Source organism: Pinus tabuliformis, chromosome J (assembly GCF_031772625.1).
Source record: "Pinus tabuliformis cultivar Carrire ecotype Pingquan chromosome J, CPIR1, whole genome shotgun sequence".
Taxonomy (NCBI): Eukaryota; Viridiplantae; Streptophyta; class Pinopsida; order Pinales; family Pinaceae; genus Pinus; species Pinus tabuliformis.
Window position 1 is genome coordinate 385,106,716 of NC_142295.1, and position 26,614 is coordinate 385,133,329.

The 26,614-nt window shown below is 36.6% G+C and overlaps 1 pseudogene; it reads right to left on the minus strand.

Moving 5' to 3' along the window:
* Positions 1-22,908: 22,908 nt before the first annotated feature.
* LOC149227393 (pentatricopeptide repeat-containing protein At3g12770 pseudogene) lies at positions 22,909-26,323 on the minus strand (annotated as a pseudogene).
* Between the last annotated feature and the right edge of the window lie 291 nt (positions 26,324-26,614).

The window sequence follows — 26,614 nt, forward strand, 5'->3', positions numbered from 1 at the left end:
TTTGAGCGCATGAGTGCATCCTGAAGGCTTGTGCGTTTATCCTTCATCTCTTCAGAGTGCGCCCTTACGCCCTCTTATTCTCTTTGAGTGCATGAGCACACCTTGAAGGCTTGAAGGCCTAAAGCCTCACTTCTTCATCTCTTTGGAGTGTGCCCTTGTGCCTTCTTAGTCTCTTTGAGCGCATGAGCACACCTTGAAGGCTTGAAGGCCTGAAGCCTCACTCCTTCATCTCTTCGGAGTGCACCCTTGTGCCCTTGGTGTTTTCTCTCTCTTGCTTGAGTGCACAAGTGCACCTTGAAAGCCTCTTATGAGCCTCGAAGAGTTTAATTGTTCCCTCCTAATCAAGCCTTCTTCTTTTAACCCTCTCATAGGCCTATCATGAGCAGATCATTCCATGAGCTAGGTAGTGATAGAATAGATGTTTTAAGACTGATTTTTCCTTGCCATGAATGATCTTCATTTGCAGGAGTACTATCTCAGCATGAAAATGAGATGCTTAAGAAGATATCAAGGATAAAGCATAAATAAACACCTATGGAGAAGAAGAATAAAAAAGAACAATCATGAAGATATGAAGCAGATCATGGACCAAGACAGAAAGAATACATTGCATGATGACTCAGAGGATTCTGATAGTGATCAAAGACCATTTGGAGGGTGAAGATAAGAAATAAAGCAGATCTTCCATGAAGATGAAGCATAAATCAGATTTATCATCAAGAATGTAAGATGAAGTAGCAAAGAAGACAACTTGGCATTGCCACCTCATCATGAAGTCTATATCATCATGGTCAAGTTGTAACATGTACAAGTATCATCATAATGGTCAATATGTGTCCATGTATCTTGCCACATCATGTGGGATGTAATGATGTATTCTCAAGAAAGGAAAAAATCTAATGTGTGGAAGTTCAAGAGTCATATGTGGAACATGAAGAGTCGCATAGTTATATATGGAAAAACATTGTATAGAAGTCCAAAAGTCATCTAGAAGTTCAAGATTATTTTAGAAGTCCAAAGGACACACTAGAATTTCAAGAGTCATTAGGATATGAAAGGTCATTCCTCCTTTTATAAAAGCGACCTCATAACTCAAGAAAAGGGATTTTGGAGTCTTAACCTTTGGAGAGCTAGTCTTGGCTTCTCTACTTAGCATAGGAGATAAAACTATTCTTTGGAGAAGCATGAAGTGACTTAATGTTCCACTATTGGAACTAGTGTTCACCATTGTAATTGATGTACTTGGATATTTTGCCTTATAATTGAAGCTCTATGAGCCAACACATTTTCATGCATGTATCGCAAAGGTTTTAGGACTATTCTTGGGATGTCTACAATATATGTTGTGTTCATATGTATTGGAGAAATTGAATTATTTCAGTGGATTTTGTACTCATCTTATTGATTTTTTGTTGTATTCACTTTAACATCGTCATGTGAACTATTTCTTTAACAAATCTATTCATTGTCTTGTATGCCTCTTCTAGAATAGTATTATTACTTTCCTCTTAGAGACTCACTTCTGTATCCCCTTGTGAAGGTTTTCTATTACATCTTGCAATAAGTGCTTCACAATGTCATCTTACTTGCTTGTTTAAGGGTTATGTATATAATCTCTTATGCTATTCATTGAAACCAAGGTGAACCTTACGGTTACGGCAATCGGGCCAATACTCCATATGGGGCTCCTACTCCAAACAATGTGAGGTCTAATTGGAACTTCACATAAGGGATACCCCCTGTATGTTGGCGGTATCCAGCACCGTCAACAACTTCATTCCATATTGCAACAAAAATGACCCCATTTATGGAACTTTATGGATATCATCCATCATCCATAACATCATGGTTAAGAGAAAATTATAAGGTTCAAGCACTGGAAGATCACATCGAGCATCAACAACAAGTTCTTCGTCCCTTAAAGGATAACCTCACTCCAACGCAGAATTGAATGTAACAATAGACAAATCAACATCACAGTGAAAGAAGTTTCAAAGTAGGCAACTAGGTATTTTTAAGGCTACAACCATACAAAAAAATGTCTCTCAATGAAGCTAAGAAGGATAATAAATTATCACCCAAGTATTATGGTTGTTACAAAGTGTTGCAAAAGATTGGTACTATGGCATACAAATTGGAGTTGCCTACATCTTCTTGGGTACACCTAGTGTTCCATGTTTCATGCTTAAAAAAGGTTATCGGTGACAAGCTCCCACCTCAAACAATATTTCCAGAACTTGATGAAGAAGGAAAAATAATATTGGAGCTTGAAGCAATCATGGAAACAAGAAACCAAAAACTATGGAATCGATCAATTTCAGAGTATCTCATTAAGTGGAAGAACTTACCCACTAAAGATTCCACATAGGAGGATTAGAATTTTATAGAGAAGCATCCAAAACTACTCAAGCATTGAGGACAATACTTTTTTGAACGAGGGGAATATTAGGTCCCTATAATACTAGTGTAGCCCCTGTATTGTTATTATTATTGTAGCCTCGTTAGTGTTATTGTTGTGCCCATGTAGCCCCCATATTGTTATTGGTGTGCCCCATGGAAGCCCACTATTGTTATTGTTGTGCCATTACATTATTATTGTTATGTAGACTCGGATTATATTGTGACCCCTTAGACTCCTATATATACCAACGAGGTCTTGTCATTTGTAGCATCCAAGAATTGGTCATTTATGTGATGCAAAAAGAGGTTTCCCCCCTCAAAGAGGCTAATTTTCAAGTCTTTGATCTATATTTTCTTATGTTTTGTGATATGGTTGAATATCATAAATAAATATTGAAACTTATATTAGAAAAAGGAGTTGTCTATAATGCGATTTTTTGGAGATTCCGGTGACGGAATCTGGCGGAAGAAATTAAGGTTAAATCTTGATTTCTTGCAGTTAAAATAGTTTTTTAACTGCATATTTGGATTCAGTGCCCTGAAAAACCCCTGGGACACTTTGATTTTGCAGAAACTAGCTATCAAACTTGTGATTCCAATAAATTGCTGCCGGATTTTGACTGGAAAAACCCACCGGAAAAGCTTCCAAAAAGTCGCATTATAGACAACTCCTTAGAAAAATGTCATTTGAGCATGTTTATTATATATTTAAATAAATTGGAGATTTTTTTTTCACTATATAAAATGTCAAATATATTTTAGTATAAATCCACCTTGACTTCAAATTTACTAAGTGTAAAAAGGAATCACGTCCCTTAAGATGGAAACCTAGGATTATATTAAAAGGTGGTCATTTCAAGTGTGTTTATTGATATATTTAAATATAATGGGAGATTTGTTTAGTCTCCAATAAATAAAATGTCAAATATATCTTAGTTTATATTCATCTTAATTTCAAAATCTACCCAATGAGAAGGATCGACTCTCTTAAAGTGTAAAATTCTTTTTATAATGTAAAGCTTCAGAAAAAATTTACATCTTAAAGAGTTTAATCCCTCTCGACATTCAATAAAATCCAAATTAAAATGAATTAAAATTGATTTTAGTCCAATACATCTAAAATGGAGCATTAAAACTATATTAATTTTTTAAAAATAATTAAAATTAAAAATTAAAAATTAAATTTTAACTTAAAAATTCATAACATTAAAGACTATGCAGACAAAAAATTGCACCTAAATAATTATATCATTATTTATTTATTTTATTTTTTTTATCAACAATCAATTTAATAAAAACATAAAAGAAATCTTTTCAATTATTATTTTTTTTAATTACATTTTCTATTTTAATTTGAAAAAAAATCATAATTTTCACATACTTAAATCGCCATATCAAAGAAGAAAGAATACACATACCTAATACATTTACACAAAAAAATAACACAATTAATGTACGTGTCATTTTTCCTTTTGAAAAACAATGTTTAATCTTTTCCTTTCTCTGCTTCTTCAATTTAATCTTTGGCCAACACTCTAAATGAGCTATAATAAGTAATTGTAAGTTAGAAGGTAGGTGATTAGAATTCATAAAGGAAATCAATTACTAATTATCCCAATTGGAGGCATCAATATCATGTGGTCTCGTATTTTCATGTAGAAAGACTTTAAAACAATCTTGTTATCCATATTTTTTTTTCTCTATCCCTCAAGAAAATGTTTGATCCCCTAATTGACACTTAAAATTTCTAAGTAATATCATTCTCATTCTTATCAACATTTCCATTATTTGCAAAATTCCAACTATTCGCTTTTGATATGGTCCCCTCTTTCCTTGGATTATGTGCTCATGCTTGAGGCCAAGTGACTTGTAGATATCCTGGAAGTTGATATATCTAATCAGTGAATGTTGCGTGCTTATAATTCAAAACTTAGTATGTTTAAAGTTTTTTCATTTGGGAATGGGAATTATGTTGTTTTAAAGACTCTTATTAAGACATAACAATCCAAGATACACTGGAGAACCTCTCTTACAAAGGGATTTAGGTTGGCTTTTGATAATCCACTAATGGCTCTTGATAATCCAGATTTAGTTGGGCTTTCATCCCAAAAACATGTATGTCTGGTGTAAAATGGGTCTATGGATTAGAGCTTGGACAAGACATAGCTTGTGTAAATGGAGAAGAGTCGATTATAGAAATGGGCATGTGCTAACTAGAGAAGAGTCAAGATAGAGAAAATGAGGAATAAGGTTTCTGACACAACATTAGAATAATGCAAAGAAATGAGTGATGGATTTTCTCACAAAATGAGACAAGTATGGTGGGTGCACAAGGTTTTCCTAATAGGAGAGATTCCATAAAGGAAGCAAGCACAAGAGGAAATTGGCACCAAACAAAGAAATGGTAGGAGAATAAACACTCATGACTACTAAGAAGCAAAAATATCAAAATGGTAGAAAGACATTTCTAAGCAAAAATCATGGAGTTATAACTTGTGATACCTTTGTTGCACAAAGGAATAGCTCCACACTTGATGATTTCCATTAATGTTAACCATTCTTAAATACATAGAGAAGGTGGTTATTGGTTTTGATTTCCAAAACCTCTAAACGACTCTTCGTATCCACATATGACTCTTCAAATTCCTCTACATTTGTATCTACAAGACTATTTACTATTACTTCAATCTGTAAGGATTAGGTATCTAGTGACTTCCTTGGATAAGGTAAGTATGTAGCCAAAATTTTGAAAGCATTTTAGATGATGGATTGTAAGCACATGGCTACTCGTATGGTATCAAACTTGAAGTTATCAACAGATTTAGATTTAAATTGGTAGATCCATTTGTGTAGAAGTAGTTGATAGGTTCCCTTATATATCTGGGGCAATTCATACTATGATTTATTTTTGCAAATAAATCTTTAAGCCAATAAATGGTTGAGCCACCAAATAGAAATTAGATTGTTGTAAAATAGGTGATTTGATACTTAAAAGGCACATTACATTATGGTTTAATATGTTAGATATGGTGAGTTGATGTTGCATGGTCTATGGATTTTAACTAGGCTGGAGATGCAAATGGTAGGAAGCATTCTTAAAGGTTTTATTTTAGTGTGGTTTCAAGTATAATATCTCAGTTCAATGGGACGTAGGAAGCAACGACACTTCATTTTAGATGCAGAAAGGTGGAATACAGTTGCCGATTTAATGAGAAATAACCTAAAAATGAGAACTTTTACCCTAAATAAACATATTTTTTAATTAAAAAGGTTAAAATTAGCCCTTAAATTGAAAAGTGGTGCCCCTAGAATCACCTTTTTCTTTGAGGTTAGAATTACAACATTTCCCACCATGGTCTTGAACCCTCATGAAGTTGCAAACATAAACCTTCAAATCAAAAAGTGGTGCTTCTAGTGTCACCCTGTTTCTATGGTTAAAATTACAAATTATTTGAAATTGTGGCTTTAACAATTGGTGCCATTCCAAACAAAAACCCTAAAATGGATGGATGAAATGAAAATTGGCCCTTATAGTAGCATCCACTTTTTTTCAAGATTAACCTTGTAACTTATCTAACATTGTAACCTTGACTACTGATAATGTTGTAAACCAAAATCTTAAAATCATTTTCTAAATGAAAATATGGTCTCTTCAAAAACCAACACTACTATAAATAAAATCATAAAAAAAAATAATTAATTAAACAAAAGGAAAAACAAATATATGGGAAAACCTCAAAACAAAGGAAAATATATATAAACATCGTAAATAAAAAATATAATCATTTTTATAAAAATTAAAAGGATAGAAATGATTCTTTAAGAGAAAAGGCAGTTAAAAATGAAAGTAGAAAAAAAATCACTTAAAAACGCATAGGCATATCAATATTATAAAATAATAATAAAAAATAAATAAAATATAAAAAATAAAATTAAAAGTATTAAAAATTATTGGACATCTAATTTTTTAGGATTTTTTTTTGTAGGTATAATTGTAAATTTTAATAAAATAAGAATAAAAAAATGCATAGGCATACCAATATAATAATGATAATAATAATAAAAGTATTAAAAATTGTTGGACACGTAAATTTTTTAGATTTTTTCTTTATAGTTATAATTGTGAATTTTAAGAAAATAAGAATACAAAAGATAACCAATCTTTAGTAGATGAAATCAAAAATTAGTTTATTATATAAATATGTTTCATATTAATAGAGTAGCATCGTAGTCCTGAGAGTTAGCTCAATTGGTCGAATCCTCGTTGTTAACCAACCTTTGTTGTTGAGAGGTCATGGGTTCAATTCTCTTGACACTCTCGAGGTTAGGCTCCATGGTTGATTTGGCAAGAAGTGATCCCTTGGGTGGATCTGCTTGGTACAAATATTATGTGGATCATTGATCTCTGAGATCCGTGAACCACATAGGAAAAAAATAGATTGGAATCATGTGGAATAATTCTCAATCTAATAGTGGTATCAAAGAAGGCTCTTATATCTCCCTCTCTTCCATTATTTTCATGCTAAACACGTTTTGCTAGTCGTAACCCATGTTTGTGGAGCACTAGCAACCCCAATGCATATCTTTCTCCTACAACCCATCGATTTTCCTCTTTGTAACTTGTAAACCTACTCTCCATTAGATCTCTAAAAGTGTTACTCTATTATGGGCTCTCCCTCTTTGAACTAAACTCACTTTCCCACTCTATTCCTTTATGTACCCTTTGTAATTGTTGAGTTTCTTAGAGCGATTCTAGTTGAAATTTTTTTGATGCCATATTTTCCCATTTTCTCATTGCATTGATCCTATGCATGATATTTTTTCATGACATATTCCCTCCATGTACCCTAAAAAATTCACATCCAAGCAAGGAAGAGAAAGAATTAGCGTACATTAGTGCCCATCATTCTCGTGCTCGGATGGTTATGGGCCTCTTTTTTGTGGATGTTGTAAACTTTGTGGAACCTTCATTATTTGTTGAGCAACAAGTATCAATATCTCCATATCTTGGTCATCATGGTCCTTCTAAGAAACAATTCAAAATTCAAGAAGGGGTCGTTGCTATCTATAGAGATATATTAGATTTTTATTTCAGATATTTTGTTCTATTTGAAGATACATTCCTTCATGTTTATTGTAGGCATGGTGTTAACTAGAAAGGAAAATTATTGAGAGTGGTCCAAAAAGATGAAGTGTGATTTCACCTTTAATGATTTGTGGAATTGTGTCTATGAAGGAGACGTTACCACTAGAAAAGGAGAGGAGGACAATGCACCTACCAAGCCTACATTAGATAAAGAGCTAGCCATATGGAAGAATAAAGATGATTATTTCTATGCCTTGATTTTTGCATCCATAATTGAAGAGGTGAGCTATCATATTGTTTCCATTGTAGATTCTTATGGTGCATTAAATAAGTTAAAAGATATATATAACTCAAAGTCAAAATTAGAGCTTGTTCAACTAATGGTCAAACTCTACAACCTTGAGTTGAAAGGTGATGACCACTTGGCACTAGCTTCTATGATTAGAGCCATCATGTATGAAATATATTTCGTTGGAGTGAATATATGCATTCTTATAGCCTTCATCAAGGTTTTATACCCTACATACACTTTCTACCTTGAATCCCTACAAGTTAGTGATCAATTGAGGTCCATTAGATTTGTCTCTTTGGTGGAAAATGTTGTAGAATAAGAGAAAGCCTTTAGGAAGAAGAATAGAACAACCCAACACCCTAAAGAAACAATGTTCCTTGCTAATAAAGGTAAGAATATGCAAGTTGAATTACACTTTAATTGTCACATCTTAACTATGTATTTGATTTATGATCTAATCCAAGCTCAGTAACAACATGTTATAACCAAACTACTTCTTTAGTTAATTCCTTAGCTACCTTGTTCTCTGCTTCACTAGAAGAACGAGAGTTCTCAACTTCTTACTGGACCATGAAATCAGACTTGAACCAAGCTAAAATATGTACATTGTGATAGATTGACTATCTATATTGTCACCTACCCAATCAAAATTTGTATAACCAATAAGAGAAATTGTATTTCTACTTGAATAGAAGACACCATAGTTTAATATCCCTTATAAATATTTGAGAATTATTTTTATTGCATGCCAATGACTTTCTTGAGACTTGTCCATAAGCCCTAAGACTATACTAATAGAAAAAAAGATATCATTCTTGTTGTATGTTAAATATATAAACTTCACATAAGATGATGATTAAAGAATAACATCAACAAGAGGAGTAATACAATCAAAAATTAATTTTGTGCCATATTGAATTGACATTGGTGAAGACATCTATCACTCATATAGAACCAAGTAAGTAAATATGGCACATACGTAGGTTGCAAGATAAATATACCATCAGATATATCAATCAATCCCTTCACAGTTTCCTAACCTTCCTTTAGTTTAGTACCCTATACCTTGGCCCTAGTGGCCCTCTCATTTGAATCAAACATTTCCATGGCCTCAAGGATGGCATGGAACCTATTTTCGAGGGAAAATTTCTTGTACGGTTACCCATGCAACAACAACAGTTGCAACTTCCTTCTAATACACCAATGAGTGACCCCAACTACTTGTACAAGCTAACCCAAATCCAAATAATAAGGTAGTGCAACAAGTTGAAGAACCCATTTTTCCTACTTACTGTATCTCCCCTGTTGGATGTAAGGTAAGTTGCTTGTGATCGAGGAGGATAGTAAATCCAAGAGTTTCCCCTGTTATTACAGAACACAAAGAAGAAAACTCAAGAAACTCCATTCCAAGAACCATTACACACACAACATGATGAGAATTATGTAACAACTAATGAAATTATTATTGTTAAAACCATTATAACAAAAGATGTTGTTATTACTGGTGAGACTCTTGTAACAGTCGATGCCACTGTTATTACTAGACCCTATCTAGCAGTCGATGCCACTGTTATTACTAGACCGTATCTAACAATCGATGTTGTTGTCACTACTAAAACTCCTTTGGTTCCACCTTACCTAGAGAGATTAACTATATCCAAGGCTACTCCACATCTTAAGTCCGATTTCTTGAAGAAGTTGAAAAATATGTACATCTGAATTCCATTTGTCCAAGAAATCTAAGATGTTTTGATTTATGCAAAAATAGTAAGGTAGCTTTATGTTAATAAACTTGGTGGGAAGCCTCTAGATCCTCTCACTATCCATGTGGTGGGAAAATTGTCAAAACTAATGTTGGGTGAAATTTCTCCTACCAAATATGATGATCTAGGGAATCCAACAGTAACTATCCACATTAAGGACATGGTTGTTCCAAACACATTGGTTGATTTGGATGTTGCAATAAATGTAATGACCAAAGAAATCTTTCAGTTGCTTAAATTCACTAATTTGATACCAACCTCTATTGTACTGGAACTGGATGATAGATCTAAAATTTGGTCCAAGGGAATTATAGAAAATGTTGTGATTTCAATGGACTTATGGGAATATCTAGTTGATTTCTTAGTGTCATGGCCTAAGACACGCCTAAGAGAACATCCCCTAATCTTGGGTAGATCGTGGTTAACCACTGTGGATGCATTCATTAGTTGCAGATAAGGTTTTATGACAACGTCTAATGGAAATACTACAAAGAACCTCATCCTCTACCCTACATCCAAACCAAGTGTTGATTATGAAATCCCTTTGTTGTATGAATTTGAGATAAAAGGGGATGATGCGCAACCACTCCTCACTATTGGTAAGGCCCTGCATTTTAACAATGAAATAGAGGATGACACTATTAGTAGTTTTATTAGTAACCCCTCTGTTGTTAGTCAAACAATATGCCAACTTTTAAATTTTATAATGAATGAACCTAGTACAGATGATACCATTGATGATCTTATTACAAAAAAGGTACCAACTACTCCAAATCTTAACAGCGTCCCAATCAAAATTGATCCCAGAAAGGCTTTAAATATTAACCCAAATTTTTCTCTTGAGAAAATAGAGAAGCTAATTCAATTATTGTGAAAGCACAAAAAGAATATTTGGCATGGGATTATACGGACAAGAAGGGCATTCCCCCTAGTTTATGTATTCATCATATTTATATAAAGGATGGTTTCCATCATGTTTGGAAACCGTAGCAACGAATGAACCCAAATCTATTAAAGGATATTGTTAAGGAAGAACTTAAAAAACTATTGAATGTTAATTTCATCTATCTAATCTTTGATAGCTAGTGAGTGTCCCCACTTGTTGTTGTGTCTAAGAATAATGCAAATGGAGAAACTATGTTGACTATAGGGAGCTCAATAATTCCACTCAAGAGGACCACTTTCCAGTACCTTTTATTAATCAAGTCCTTTATACCCTATCTGGAAAGAAATTATTTTCATTTCTCAATGTGTTTAATGGTTATAATCAAATCCAGATTTCCCCTGAAGACTAGGATAAAACCATCTTCACCTACCCCTAGGGTACATTTGCATACCAATTCCTTCCCTTTGGACTCTGCAATGCACCAGCTATCTTCCAATGAGCTATGTTAAGAATATTTGCAGACTTGGTTTTAGAGATTTTTATGGATGATTTTACATGATACGAAAATGAGTTTGATATAGAATTAGTTAATCTTGAGAAAGTGTTGGAGCAATGTAAGAAAACTCACCTTTCCTTCAACACTAAAAAATGTCATGTGATGATGAATGAAGGAATTGTTCTGGGACACTATCCTTTTGTTGCTAGGATACAAGTTGATCTAGCGAAAACAAGGTAATCTTGAGAATTCCTACTTTCAAAACCCAAAAAGAGATACATAGCTTTCTAAGGCATGCAAGTTATTATAGACACTTTCTAGAAAAAAATTCTAAGATTGCATCCCCATTGTTTACATTACTTTCAAAGGAAGTGGAATTTATATGGAGTGATAAATGTAAAAAAACTTTTGTAGTTATGAAATGGTGTGTATCAAAAGCTCCTATTTTACATGGACCTAATTGGACCTTGCCATTCCATATTTCTACGGATGCCTCTAACACTACTATTGATCCGGACTTAAACAAGAACGTAACAAATTACAGAGATAACCATAAACACAGATATGCAGTGGAAATAATACTTCACTTCATTAATGTAAAATACTGAAATATGCTTACAAACAGTAATGGAAATAAACCAGCTAGGGCGATGGTAGCTTATCTATGAGAAGAGACGTGGTGGCTACATGCCTCTGAACTGTGTTACAATGAGGCTCGAAGGCCCATTTATTGTTGAGAAACAATGGAAAACCTTTCACATCCTGAAATCTACCCCTAGAAGATGAAACGCCAAATTGTGGGCCCCGTTTGGGTAAATTGGTACATCAATTTCCCGGGGTCGTAACTTTGGCATACGATCTCCGTTTGACGCGTATAATAGCTCGTTAGAAATATCTATCCAAGCATTACCACTTTGGGAAGCAACATGGGTCCATACCCATGTTGCCCCAGATTTCCCAAAAAACGTCGTTTAGGGCCTCAAAACGGCTCCAGAAGTTCAGGACCCGAAAAACTGCTAAAAATAGTAAACTGTGCTACAATTTAGGAAACTGAAAAAGCTGAAAGAGACAGTTGTGGGGGTCCAAATGGGATAGGTGGGTGGCCACCAACATCCACCTGGATCATTCCTCCCCCCTTAGGAAGCAATGGTCCCCATTGCATTGAGTTCCTCCCTGAGATGAGGAAGCTTCTGCTGAGCTGGGTCTCTGGTGAGTTGTTCTGCAATCTCTAATGTGTCCAAAAATGGTGGGAAGCATGGTCAACGACGGTCCACATTGAACACTCGGTGCAAGCCAAGGAATGGAGGAATGTTGTGCTTCAAAGCATTGTTGCCCGTAGCCTTGGTACTGGTGTAAGGACCATGTCGGAGTCGCCTGAGTTTCTGATGGGTTCTGGTAAGGCGTTCTCTCTGCAGATGTAACCAAACTTTGTCGCCCACCTAAAACTTGTGTGGTACCCCTGTGGGTGAGGAGAAGTCATTCCTGTGTCTTGTCATGACTGTATCCCTTTGCTGCTGCTGCTGCATGGAGGAACCCTTCGTCGGGGTCATGGATGTGATGACAATCTTCCCCTTACTTTGGCAGTGAACCAGACAGATGAATTTCCTGGTTTGGGAGATGAGCTTGCTGCCTTTCTTAGCGGTGATCAAAGATGTGGCAGTAGGTGGGGCTACCTCCGGTATCCTGTATAATGAATTATTCAAAGAAATAATGACAACACAAGGCCTTGACTCATACACAACATGTTGCCTCCACAAGTATGGTTGGCCTAGTAATACATCACAAACATCCAGAGGTGTAACATCACACAATACCTCATCTGTGAAGGGCTTGATGCTGTAGGGAAGGCGACACTGCTGGCGAACTTTGAGATCTCGTCCTTCATGAAGCCATCCGATACTGTACGGCTGGAGGTGTGGTGTAGTTGGTAGGCCCAACTGCTTCACGACCTCTGCTGAAATAAGGTTCTTTTGGCTGCCACTGTCGACAATGAATTGCAGCAGCGAACCCTTCACCCACATCTGTGAGTGGAAAAGGCGCTCCCCTTCCTTTGGATTTTTGGGCTCATTTTTCTGGATCTTAGCAGTGGCAACAGTGGCGCTAGGATCCGCATCAATGATTTGCTTCCCTTTTCCATTCCTCTTGTCGGGTTCTAGCTCAGGGTCAAAACATGCATCTGATTCAGAAGCCTTCAACTCGGCCACCAGCGACTGCTTGGTCCGACACTCACTTGTGTTATGAGTGGGACTCTTGTGGAACTCACACCATTTTCCTGTGTCCTTCTTCGACTTCGTGGTGTTGTTCTTTTCTTGCCGCTTCGACAGGTTGTCTTAGGTCACCCCGCCTTGGCTTTGTCCTTTGGGCTTCGGATTTGCAGATCCAAAGTCTCGCTTCTTCTGTTTGAACTTTTGCTCGATTTTGACAGCGTATCGGTATTCTGTGCCGAGTGAGGAGATGTTCAAGAACTCCATCTCTTCCTGGATGTATCTGTGTAGGCAGCCGCGATATTTGAGTACCAGATGTAGCTCAGAATCTTTGATACCCAACTCTGTGCGAAGGGTATGAAAAATGTTTGTGAACTCCGACACATCTTGGTCTCGTCCCTGCCGCAGTGTGGTCCATTTGATGTATTTGTCCTCATAGCTTTTGACAGGGTAGTATTGCTCCTTGATGGCATCTCGGAAGTCATTCCAAGTGGGTGCGGTAGAAAATAGTGAGCTTGTACTTTCATCCTTCTACTCGCAGTAGGTTTCCCACCAATCCTTGACGTGGGGGGCTGCTTTGAGAAGAGCGAAAACAATCTTTTCCTGACTCGAAAATTCATGAACAGAAAAATAACCTTCTAGTAGATTTAACCATTTATCTACGGCATCTGCGTCTATCTGACCCTCGAATATTGGGATTTCAAAATTAACTTGTACCTTAAAGGGCGTGGCATTTCCAGAGTAGCTGCTGGAAGCCGATGCGTCACTTTTGGGTAGCCGCTGAAGGATCTGGGCAAAGCTGTCCATCATCGCGTTCCGTTGTCGCTCGAGGGCTTCTTCGAGCAAGATTTTGATAGGATCTCCTGCTCCCTCATCTTTCTTCTCATCCGCCATGGGAGGCCATCGGGATTTTTGAGGCTGGTCTTGCAAAGGTTCGACCAGTTCAAGCCCTAACTCCTTATATCCCGACCTCGTTGGGGACATGCAAAGAAAAACAGAGAAAAAGCAGACTGCTCTGATACCACTGATCCGAACTTAAACAGGAACGCAACAAATTACAGAGATAACCATAAACACAGATATGTAGCGGAAATAATACTTCACTTCATTAATGTAAATACTGAAATATGCTTACAAACAGTAATGGAAATAAACCAGCTATGGCGATGGTAGCTTATCTCTGAGAAGAGACGTGGTGGCTACATGCCTCTGAATTGTGTTACAATGAGGCTCGAAGGCCTATTTATTGTTGAGAAACAATGGAAAACCTTTCACATCCCGAAACCTAACCCTAGAAGATGAAACGCCAAATTGTGGGCCCCGTTTGGGTAAATTGGTACATCAATTTCCCGGGGTCGTAACTTTGGCATACGATCTCCGTTTGACGCGTACAATAGCTCGTTAGAAATATCTATCCGAGCACTACCACTTTGGGAGGCAACATCGGTCCATGGACCCATGTTGCCCCAGATTTCCCAAAAAACGTCGTTTAGGGCCTCAAAACGGCTCCGGAAGTTCAGGACCCGAAAAACTGCTAAAAATAGTAAACTGTGCTACAATTTAGGAAACTGAAAAAGCTGAAAGAGACAGTTGTGGGGGTCCAAATGGGATAGGTGGGTGGCCACCAACATCCACCTGGATCGACTATAGGGGTTGTGCTGGGAAAGAAAGAATAACAAAAGCCTTATGTTATCTATTACATCAATAAGAATTTAACCCCTCTTGAATTGAACTATATGGTAACTGAAAGAAATTTCTTTTGTTGTACATGATATCAATAAGTTTTGACATTACATTACATGCTATCAAGTTTTTGTACATACTAACCACTCTGTCATTATATTCTTAATGAATAAACCAATAACCACTGGTATGTGTTGTAATCTAGTGAAATGTATGCATTGATACCAGTGGTAAATACACAAAAGTAGTATAGAGCCAACAAATTCTCACTTGTATTAATATATCCTCAACAACAAACTAATTATTATGTAGAGTTGAGTACATCCTGAATAAAAATTTACAACAATTTAACTATGTCAACCAACTTAACAAGACTGACTTGGTCAGTCGAATCAACTTGGGAGTCCTCTGACTTACAATACATCCTTTGTTATGTTGACTCCACTGGGCTAGTCGAATGAGTCAATTGGACCTTCCAACATCTCCCTTGCCCTCAATGCCTTCTTCGTACTAAAGAAGGGGGATACTTGGAGAATTACAAAATTTATAGAATTATAGTAAAAGAGGATAGAAGAAAGAAAGAGAGAAGAAGAAAATATATTTTTGGCTGAATGTTGAAAAATCATTTTTTAGTGTCATTGCATGTTCCTATGTTGGTTGGATGACTGATCCTATCGGTTGATCATATTTTTCTCCTTGCACTCTTCCCAAGGGGCTTAAGATATGAATGCCTCTTCTTATTTTTTTGCTTGACAACCAATTAGAACCTTCGACCTTTAAATATAAAATGTTGAATTGTTTCTCTAGCATTACTTTGCATTCTAATGTGCTTGGATCAAAGAATTGAAACTTAGGTTGAGGTGGTGTCGGATGTGTTGATGGTGTTAGGACATGAGTTTCTCCAAAGACCACCTGATAAATTGTAGGTGCAATTGTTTGAAGATGTGGATCAAATGACGACCAATATTTAATAGACTAATGGGCTTGCAACTCAAGTGCTTTCATGTCTACCAAGTACTTGACTTTTTATTACACGGAGCTATCTTGATGAATAAGCAATTCGGGAGTACCTTGTTGTTATAATCACTGAATTTTTGCATTGATGTTTTGTAGCGTGTACTCGGAAACATTAGAGGCTTCAATTTTTTCTTTCTTTCCTTCTCTAAGCCAATGCCTTTCTTCCTGCATTAGCTTACTTTCGACCTTCATTTCTTGTGCTAATTGATTATCTAGTGCAATTCTGGCCCGAATTTCAAATGTAATATGTTGCCATGATGATAAGTCATGAATTAGCATATGTTATGCTCACATATGGTTGCATGTATTTGATAGGAAAGTCAACGAATTGTTAAGAATGGTGTCAAGTGTGGCTACCATGTCCAAGGTTCTTTCCAAATTATATTTAGATTTGATGAATGCTCTATATTCTTATTGAATCATAGTTGAAAATTCTTGGTTCCCTTATTCCTAGGCATGTTGTTGCAGTTGGGAAACCTGTTCATTTGTTTACATATTATGATATAAAATTGGTAGACCAATTGTTGAATAGTAGTAAGTGGATCAATCTAGGTCGGAATGTAAAGATGAAGCTTTTCTACTGTCGGGCTCATACAATCTAGATAGATATCCTCTTCTTGTTTCTTTTGTTGTCTCAACTTGTCACTGTCAATCGACTTCTTTTTCCATCTTCCATTATATTCCTTTGTCATGTACTTTAAACAAGAAAAAACAAGTTTGTCCAATGCATACATCAAATCATATGGTAGGTAAGTCTATTTAGATTGATCTTGAACTTTTGGATTTTTAGTTTACTCTACATCCTTTTGCTCAAGTGATCTTTTCGATGATCCTAACCCTGTTGTCCTAGCAGATGTCTCGACTGGGGTCGACTCCCTGGTTTCCTCCTAATTTTGTGGTGTGTTGTGTATGTGCCTTAACTCTGGTTCAACTTTTACTAGAGTTTCATTACCCAGGTCAGTTGGTTCAACATGTTCTAAGGAGATTTCTTATGTTTGTCTATTACCCACCATTCTCCCCTACAAAATGTGTTGGATTAATAGGTGAGGATTTTGAGGTAAGATCGACATTGGGGATCTATTAGTTTTATTTGTCACCCCCACTGGACTGACCCTAAGTCGATTTTTGTGGTGGTGTTCTCCATGGGATACTCGACTTCCTTGTCATTATATGTTACTAAGCTTCTTTGTCCTTTTTTTTCCAACATTAGTTTCAATAAAAATATCTTTTGCATGGCCCAATGATTGTAAGATGCATTAGAGAACTTTTGAGGTCTAAAATGGGCCTCCTAAGAAAAATGTACAACCAAAATAAGCTTTATAATTACCAACAGGATTCAAGATAATGATGTCAACCATAGGGGATGATTCACCATTTTTGGGGTAAAAAAGTAAAAATAATAATAAAATAATAAAACTATTTTTTCAACTTATCTCCCCAAGGTTTTACTCAAATTTTGAACGAGGGTACTCGTTGGATGCAAAAATTATTTCCTCATCCAAGGAGTACCCATGTTGCATACTTTCGATGGATCTTTCTACACAAAAAATGAGAAATACATGAAAAAAATGTGATTGCAATCACATTTTTCATGTATTTCTCATTTTTCGTGTAGCAGTGTCCATCAAAAGTATGCAACATGGGTACTCCTTGGATGAGGAATCAAATTCTGCATCCAATGAGTATTCCTGCTCGAAATTTAAGTAAACCCATAGGGAGATAAGTTGAAAAGGTAGTTTTTTATTTTTTTTCACTATAAAATTTGATGATGTAATCTAATCTTATTTTATTATTTCCACTATTATTTTATAATTTCCTTAGGAGGCCCATTTAGACCTCAAAATTCCCCTAATGTCTGGGCCAACTAATGATCCCAAAAAATTTTGCATCTTCCTCGACTTTTGTGTAGATTTTCCTTTGGTTGTTGCTTCTTCTAACACCTATTTTGCTATTGCATATAGGAATTTTTATAGGTTTGGGTTTTCGATGGTGATGTCTGTCAAGACTTCTTGCCATTTTATTCCGACTACTTGTTCCTTGACCTCGACTGTTTTGTCGATCTCCTTGCTCATCGGCTTTTTGGATGACTTTGATAGGGGTCCCGATAAGTCAACTTCAAAGGGTACTATGTATTTCTTTGCTTCCCTTTCTTCTTCTTGTTCCCCATCTGTAAGTGGTCGGAATAATTCAATCTAAGTTTCCTAAGTAGCTGTTAGAATGGGGAATATTGTATTTTTTCATCGACTTAGTTCATCAAAACTTTGATGTGTCGAAGGCTAGTATGGGAGTTCATGAGGTTGAACGTTGTCAGAGTCAACATACTAGACCTTCGTTGTGTCGAGGCTCAATTTTATATGTGAACTATTTGGTAACATTCATCGAATTTGTTGGGATACCCTCCACCTATTTGACACAAGTTTCAATTTCATCAGCCAATTCTTGAAAATTTCATGTGGTGAGACTGACTCATGGGTACCCAACCACCCGTTTACAAAGAGCTTATAATTATTCATCAATGGGACACTTTTTCTTGTAAATGTTGTGTCACCTACTGGCAAGACTTGCATCATAGCTATCCATATCAAAAGGGATGGTAAACGAATGACCTTACCAGAATTTTGGCATTCTTGGCAGTTGGTTAATTGTATTTTTTACCTGACCTTGTTATTTGGCTAGTGGCTTCTAGCATATTCAGTTTTACGACGAACGTCAGCTAGAGTAAGGTATAGATAGACAATAATGCAAGCCCATTTTACTTGGGGGTCCTAGAATTGACTACTAATTAAACCTTTGGAGTTCTTCATTGTTGTTCCACCAAAGAACTCTTTAATCCATGCGGTAGGGTCGATAGTCTTCAGGATTTTTTCCCTGGTGTGCAGTAAACCAATGATATTATAGATGGTGGTATCTGTAATGTGAAGTGCCTTCTCCAATCACAAGGTGCCCTCATGACGCTGACTAATAATAAATTTTGTGGTTTCTTCTTTCAAGCCCTAGAAGTCTACAACTAGGGGTGCGCCCAAATAATCTTGAATTTCAGCTTGATGGAGCATCTAAACATTCGTAGTCCACCTTTTGTCGACTATGCCCCATTCCTTCGAGGCTACAAAATGTTTCTCCTAGGAAGGTTTGTCCATTTTGGCTTGGTTTATATTATGGAGTCAAACCTCTAGTTCTATCACGATGCTCTTGTCAAATTGCGCTTTGGTTCTTCACTCTGTAGAGGTCTCTTCGACTTGGAAGTGGACTCATCTCCTTGTCATCTTGAAATATTCTTGGAATACTTGTCCTTGTAAGCACTCAAGAAGCCTTGAATCTGAAATCACCAGACTTGGAATGCTGAGAGTTCAATGTGCTCAAATGTTGTAGTCAGTGAAAATTTAGAAGCAATAGTGGGTGGATCTAATTCTTGACTTGGTTTTATTAAGTCGAAGAATTAAGTGCGCTATTAATTTCATCCGCATCCTATCATCGAATTTGTCTCATTGCATTAATACTAGCTTTTTCCATTACTCTAAATTTGTCTGGAGTGTGTGGTTGAGATGTCCTTTTATTTTTGGTCATTGGTTTGTGTTTTGAAAATGCTAAGTCATCAAAACTTTTTAAATCTGATTTGATGTCTTCATTGATCATCATGTCCCAGTGGGGTGTAGCCATTGGGTTGGTTTGTATTTTGATTTTCGGTCTTTCTTCTCTCCTTTTGGTAGAGTCGACTTCCTTTTTAAAGTATTCTCTAAATCTAAGTCATCAATCCTTCCTATTTTCATGATGTTGTGGTTTTCGGTGTTGACTTGCATTTTCATATGATTTATTATTTAATAATTTTCTCAATTCTTCTTCTCACTCCATTGCTTTGTGTTGCTTCTTGATGTGATTGTAAGTTTTTTCTCTTTGATAGTACTTATTTACTAGCATGGTTGTTACTGCACTGACTTTTCTAATTGTTGATGATAATCCTACTTATTAAGTTTATCTTTAATGACTGAAATTAACTTAAAAATAGGTATTATACAATTAGTCGGTAGCTAGACTACCACAATGTGCCTTTCAAACTAGCCCATGTTCCTAGCGCCTCAGAGAGGTTTTCACCAATCTCATGCCAAGATTGTTAAGTGATATACTTTTTGAAGTGGGCACCATTTATAAGTGATTCCAATAAGTTCCCTATGCAATTTCCAATTTTCTTGGTTTCCCCTTTATTCAACTATCATATAGTAGTGCTAAGTCTCCCACTTTAAGATTCATTGTTTTTTAATTTCTATCATTTGATTTTAGGTAGTCTAACTCTTAAGAATACCATTCAAGATTGTCAAAATAATAAGGTTAAGCTCATTTGTTGTGTTGTGGACATAAAAAAGCTTTTGATGGTCCTTAGAAAGAACCTCTAGAAGAGCTTAGAAGATATTGGGGTCCCTTTTGGGTTTAGGGTTGTAGTAATATTGCTATACAAGAATTTTATTGCCAAGTTTAGAAAAAAAATGAGGATTGGCAAGAGGACATCAATTTTGTTATATGGGTTAAGAAAGATTCTCATGTCTATGTGAAAATGACATGGCCCTTTTAGCAAGCAACCCTTCTAACCTTGATAAGGAGCTCAAAATTCTCAAAGGTTTTAATAGTAACTTAGGAATGTCTATAAGCACATATAAAAAATAGGTAATGATCATTAAATCAAAGCAAATCACACATTAATTTTGTTTATGACAATAACAACTTGGAAGTCAAATTTCTTAAATATCATATAATAATTTCGATCACAAGCTAAATTGGAACTCAAATGTTGAAAGAGTTAAAGGGCGCTTGGATAGCTTATTGTGGTCTTGATAACCATTCTAACACTATATAATTTTGGTTTTGGGAAGAAAATAAGGTCCTCTTTGATTTGTTTGTTATATCAATGACTTAAAATGTTGTAAGGTTTGGGGCTATAATATTTCTAGGGAAATTTGGAGTCAAATTGAGAAAATCTATAATTGTTTATAATGAACTATTTTAATTAAGGGTTATACACCTTATGCAACCCCCCTTTCAAAAGTTGGACTTCCATCCATTGAGAGTATGGCAATGATAAAGTACTTAATGTACAAGCACAAAAGAATTAACATAAAGGCTGCCTTATCATTGCTTCACACATCGATTTAAGTGACTCAAGAGTCAAAAGAGGCTAGACTAGGGATGCTATTCATGGTTAATTTATAGGGGGGTAGAAGAGAAGGATGCTCTTCAAGATATCAACATTGTTAAAGCACTATCATAACTATGTTGAAAGAGAATGTAGAGAGATAGGGACATTGAGAATAAGAGAAAGTTGATTTACTATAAAGAAATCATGAACCTTGCGTTGAAGATCAAAAAAAATCTTTCTATGGTTGCAAGCTCAAATTTAAAAAGAAAACGAATATTGCAAAAATAAGAACAAGCCCCATGAGCTTCATGGTGAGACAATGCATTAAATTGTACTTAAAACATTTCAGCAAGAAAGAATTTCCAAAATCTATGAGCTAAATAAACTAGAGGATAAAAGCACTTTCTCTTAGAATGACCTACTAACAAAGTCATTAGATCTAAGTTTTAAAATACTTATACTGAAATCAAACCCCATAATTTGCTAACTCACTAAAATCAAAGGAAACTCAATAATTTCATAATTTTCAAGTTATGAGATCATAAAAACAAGAAAATAAATCAAATAACTTGTTTAGTTTTATAGGTCTAATAGACCAAAGTTGGTCTCAGAGGATGGTATTCATCATCACTGTCATCATGTTGGTAGGCCACCCTTTTTTCCCTTCCAAATTCTAATCCAGCCAGCAAACAAATTTGACACTATTTAAGCATTAGTGCACTATTTGGCCTGGTCAAAGGGATCTTTGGTTCCCTTATCTAGTGTAAATTGTTTAATATCATGTCCTTGCTTCCCCCTTCTAGTGGAGTAGAAAACTTGTAATTACAAGCTTGACTCCGTAGTCATCTCTATAGTAGTGTCTACATCACTAATTTCTATGGGTGGGGTAGGATCATTTGCAAAAGAAATAGGCTGAAGTGCCCCTAAACTTATAGGAGTCACCCATTGGTGACTTAACTCCCAACTCTTCCAGTGGGTGGGTTTACAACTTGTCCTCTTTCCAATTTGAGAGACATTTTCCTTTGGGCAAGAATTTACCATATGCCTATGCTCATAGAAGAAGATGCAAGGAACATAATATGTTCACAATCCAAAACTTATGTCTAGTTGTAGTTCTCAGACTCTAGAATAAGTTTATCATAAAGATCATTATTATCAGTTATATAAACATGAATTCAAACAAAGGTGGCAATGATCCTCCTCCTTGTCTCTAAGCTTGTAGTGATGAACTTTCCCGGGGTGTTACCAATGGCATAATCAAACTTTTTACTCCAATAATTAAGGTAAATCGGGTATTCTTACATAGATCAAAACTTCTATTGTTAACATTTTTCTAAGGATCAGAACTAGGTCGCTTGCTCTCTTCTCTCAATAATAATTTCTTATTCATATTCTTTCTGTTTTGTCCTGATGATGGACCCCCTTTGGGGTTTGAAACGTTGGCAGAATGAACAAGAAACTGTGGATAATCCGGGTCATGAAGCTACAATAATAATATACTAAATAAACCAAGGGTCATAACACTTCACCCTTGTAACAGTTAATGTTTGTTTACATGTCACAAGCACTCTTGTAAATCATATCTCATATTATTCATTATTACAAATTATAATTTATTAAGCCTATATGGATTTACTTCCCTACTTCTATTTTGATCGGACGCTTTATAATTAGTGAATACTGTTTGTAACAAAAACATTTGCACAACACCATGCACTCAGTTGGATCAACACCAAATTCTCCCTGAAATAACCCAAGGAATCAACAACAATCCACTCTGGGATTATTTTATTTTATTTTTGTGATTGTCATAAACCATTAAGCCAACGCATCATCTCATGTTTCATCAAAATAATCTCTTCTTGTTTAACTCATCTAGTATCAAGCCTCAAAACTGAAGTTAAGGCATGTTTCATCAAAATAATCTCTTCTTGTTTAACTCATCTAGGATCAAGCCTCAAAACTGAAGTTAAGGCCACCTTATCCACAATGAAGGATGAAGTAGGTACCCCTTAGATCGAGAAACTCGGTACCCAACCAGTGGCAAACGTAGCACCACTTGAGAGTTTTTCCAAAGTAAAGAAGAGTATCTTAAAATAAGTTGATTCACCTTTGTTACCGTTTCCGTTGGAGAAATGTTTGGAGTCCCGAAGGACGTTCTCTCGTTGCTGATTGACTCTGATAGTTGGGAGGGATCTCGTCCTTGAGTTGGATCTTCACCTTCATGTTGTCAGTTGTGTGTCTGAGCTCTCCACCTCCAACCTAATGTTTTCTTGGTGAGTATTTACTATATCACATGATTACTTAGGCTCCAAATATTGTATTGACTGGAAAAATGAGGGAATGGACCCTAGCAAATAATGAAATGCAAATAAGACACAAAAGGAAATACGTGTGAAATTGTGTATGGTTATGAGAAAATTTTCCGGCGTAAATCACATTATGATATATTTATGCTGAAATTTTTCCTCATAACTTGATATGGATCACAGAAGTCTCAATTCTACAATTGTGTATGGTGTTAAGGATACATGGGCTTCTGTTATCTAATGCAAGGATAAAGTTGATCTTGTGACTACTAGTTGAAAAGAAACCAGACATGATTCACCACAAGAACTCTTTACCTCCGAAAAACAGTGAGTCTTGTAGAAACCTTTTCTTTCCAAAATCTTAGTGCTTATACAAGGTAAGCAACTTGCATGGGATTCTCCTATTGCAAAAGATTTGCTCCTTTAAATGAAGATCACCAATAGTCCCCACAGGAACACAATCCATCTTCAAAATGATGAAATCGATTTGCATCCCTAACAATAATCTCTCTCTCAACAATTCTGGAGATAAATTTGGTGATACTATGGCAATCGCCACACATCCGAAGATTGTTTATGATATGAAGAGGAGTACCAGGGCACGTGTTAATAAGTCCAAAGGCAATTGCCAACTTCTCACTATGACTGCAAAGAAGGTATTCCTTCTCCTCTTCCTCAATGTCATGGAGCGCAAAACGAGTGTTGGGCATATACCCTGCATCTTTAACTTGCTGGGATAAGACCTCTAACATTGCAAAGATATTTCCCCATTGTGGGTGAGATGTGTCCCCAGCATGGAAGGCATGAACCCTATTTTTGACCTTAATCCAGCTGCAACCCGGCCTCCTTTTCAAACCCTTTTCTTTCATCATCATTCTAATTTTTGCCACATCCTGCCACCTGCCAACTTCAGCATAGATGTTTGACAGAAGTATATAGTTGCCGGCATTATTGGGCTCTATCTCAAAGAGGAGTTTTGCCACGCGTTCCCCGAGCTCAACATTAGAATGAATTCTGCACGCACCCAGCAATCCACCCCATACAACAGGACCAGGTTCAAAGGGAATCTCTTTGATAAAGTCATATGCCTCTTGAAGGTTCCCGGCACGACCAAGAAGGTCAACAATGCATGCATAGTGCTCCACTCTGGGTGAGATTGAATAATCTATTTTCATGATGTCAAAGTATTGCAAGCCTTTATCGAGCAATCCAGCATGGGTGCATGCTGATAGAACACCAACAAAGGTAATGTGGTCTGGTTTCATGTCTGCCAGTTGCATTTGATAAAAGATTTTGAGGGCATTTTCACCATACCCATGCAAGCCATACCCAACAATCATTGTAGTCCATGATACTACATCTCTCGGGGACATTTTGTCAAACACAAGGCGTGCAAATCTTATACTGCCACATTTAGCATACATATCAATCAAAGCATTCCCCACAAGAACAACAGATTCAAAGCCATTTCTAATGATATAGTTATGGATCTCTTTACCTTGTTGTAAAGCAGATAAACGGGCACATGCCGGAAGAGCACTAGCAACGGTAACCCAGTTGGGTTTGACACCATCCTTCTGCATTTGATGAAAGAATTCCAATACTGCAATATCATGTCCATTCTGTCCATACCCTGCAATCATCCCATTCCAAGAAACTACGTTTCTACAAGGCATTGCCTCAAACACCTCGCGTGCAAACTCTATACTCCCACACTTTGCATACATGTCTACTAGGGCACTTCCCACAAAAACATCCGATTCAAATCCTCTCTTGATTATGTCACTGTGAAACTGCTTACCCTGTTGAAGAGCGGCTAAATAGCCGCATGCTGGAAGAACGCTGGCTGCTGTGACCGAGGTGGGTTTGACGCCTTCCAGTCTCATCAGACAAAAGAGTTTCAGAGACTCATTTGCTTGTCCATTCTGCGCATACCCTGCAATTAATGCAGTCCATGAGACCAGATCTCTTTTAGGCATCTTTTCAAACACTTGGCGTGCATACTCAATCTCCCCGCATTTACCATACATGGCTACAAGAGCATTTCCCACATAAACATCCGAGTCTAGTCCACTTCTAGTTGCATAATAATGGATGTCCTTGCCCCGTTGCAGGTCGACCAGATCAGCACATGCCTTGAGAACAAAGGGCAAAGTATAATTATCTGCCTGCATACATGCTGCTCGCATTTCATAAAAAAGTGCAAGGGCTTCCTCATAATGCCCATGAACGACATATCCTCTGATCATTCCATTCCAGCAGAAAATATTTCGTTGAGGTATTTTGTCAAACAGTTGTCGTGCAAACTCGAAATATCCACAAATGGCATACAAACCCACAAGCTTAGTTTCTATGAAGACGTCCTGCTGAATCCCATTAGTGAGCATGTGGGCATGGAGCTGTTTGCCCTGTTGCAGAGCTTTGAAGTTGGTGCAGGCTTGTATGAGAGGAGCATAGGCGTTCCAATCCAATGGAATCCCCTGTCTGTACAAATCAATTAAAACACTCACTCCATCCTTCAATCGGTTTTCCCTACACAATATTGCAATGTCTGCAATGGTTGCTTGAGATTTGAGCGTTATAATTTGTGTGCATTGCTTCTGATTGCCGGCAGTGGTTACCACAGTGCTATTAGAATGAAACAACCTTACAGTAGAACGCATATTGGAGGGTGGTGGTGAAGTGGATCTGCATTGTAAACTGTAACACAAAAAAAATGGACTCTTGCAACTTCTTTTTATGGCACATGTTCTATAATGAACTTGGTATCTTAATGAAATTCTTCAACGTATCGTTATGGGTTTTGATTCAGCTTGTGTGCATCCAAAAACCTTCGATCCACTACGCTGTCCTCTCCATGAACGCAAGCTCGTTGTTCCAAACAAGAATAATTTGGTTTAGTATGGTTGTTAACTAGATTACTGTGGAGGGCTCACCTAGTTCCAGCTAGCAGTGTTTGTTCCCGTAAGTAGTATCAATATCTTGTTTGCCTCTCGATTGTTAAACTTAATACGTGGCCTTTGGCCAATTACGAGGATTTGAATCCCGATAACATAGACATTAAGGGGTTTTGAATCAGTGTGTAGCTGTTAACAAAGTCAACACTATACTATTTCAATTTTTAATTTTTTTTCTGGGAAGGTGGTAAACTTATCAAATTCAGGTGTCAAATCAACAGTGAGGACAGCCATCTCCGGATTGACTCATCACTGTTATCAAGGAAAACCACGCCACCTGTAATAACCCGCTGGTGGTCCGTAAGGGAGCAGGCTTTCACTCCTGCCAGATGCCTCTGGGTCTTGGACCGTTACCCTGTTTCCTTACGTCCGAAAAAGACGAGCTCTTAGCCAAGC